General features: G+C 58.1%; 1 protein-coding gene across 1 annotated transcript in view; it reads right to left on the reverse strand.

The window, feature by feature from the left end:
* LOC113213048 (uncharacterized) overlaps positions 1 to 980 on the reverse strand; it is a 13010-nt gene that overhangs the window by 9545 nt on the left and 2485 nt on the right. The window lies entirely within an intron of this gene.

The following is a 980-nucleotide window of genomic DNA, read 5'->3' on the forward strand; positions in this document are numbered from 1 at the left end:
ATATGTGTATACAGTGGGAATCGTTCTGATCCGGTCAAACACCCGCCGCACGCTCTCGCTCCGAGAGCCGGAGAGTATCCTGCCGTAAGTTATGCCGAGGCACGCTCCTACGCTTCTTTCCCTGCCCTTCCCCCTCTCAGCGATCCTACCTACCCGGCCCCCGGCCGTCTGCCCTTCCAAAACCAAATTCGACACCGTTCTCAAATTTAGCATGGCAGGCAAGCCCCTGCTTTCAAGGTCAGTCAGCCAGGCACCCAAAATTGGAGACGTGTCGACTTACCTCAAGAGTTAGTTGGCTTCCCTTCTATTCATTTTAGGCGTAGAAGACCGACGATTTTGAATTGGCAGGGCGTCGGGAAAATGCGATTTTCAACCTTGAAGGAGAAGTAGGGTTAGTGCGTCTCTGTTTTCCCAGCACGCCTAGTTTGTGGGGCGGTACAGACCCTGGCCTCTCTCTTTCCCCCAGAGCCCTGCTCCGCCCCGCTCCGCCCTGCTCCCTCCCCATCGCGCAGTCCGCGGGCGTGCGTCCACTCAGGGCGGCATTGTGCTGGTGCTATTACCGCCCCGCCCCGCACTTATCACGCGTGGGGCTTAACCAAGCACCCCCGACCAACCTGGAAGAGAAAGGAGCGCGCAAGGAGAACGCCAAGGCAGCGTCTTGCCCTTTCCCCTTTCCATCTCTCTATATCTCTCGCCGCCCCTTCCCCCTGCCCCTCCCTGTCCCTGTCTCTTTCTCTGTCACTCTGTGTCTGTCTCTCTGTCTCTGTCTGTCTCTCTGCCTCTGTCTGTCTCACTGTCTCTGTCTGTCTCTCTCTCGTCTCTTCCGTCCATCTGCATGTCTATAATTCGATTACATGGTGGCGGAGACTGTCATAAGGGATGGATTTGCAGTGAGGGCATGTTGATGCGTTGTACGTTGGAGGGAAGGGTTGAACGTTGCGCACCCCCGGCCCCGGCCCCGGCCCCGGCCCCGGGTGGGT

This window comes from Frankliniella occidentalis, unplaced genomic scaffold (genome assembly GCF_000697945.3).
Source record: "Frankliniella occidentalis isolate FOCC.00 unplaced genomic scaffold, Focc_3.1 Scaffold208, whole genome shotgun sequence".
Taxonomy (NCBI): domain Eukaryota; kingdom Metazoa; phylum Arthropoda; class Insecta; order Thysanoptera; family Thripidae; genus Frankliniella; species Frankliniella occidentalis.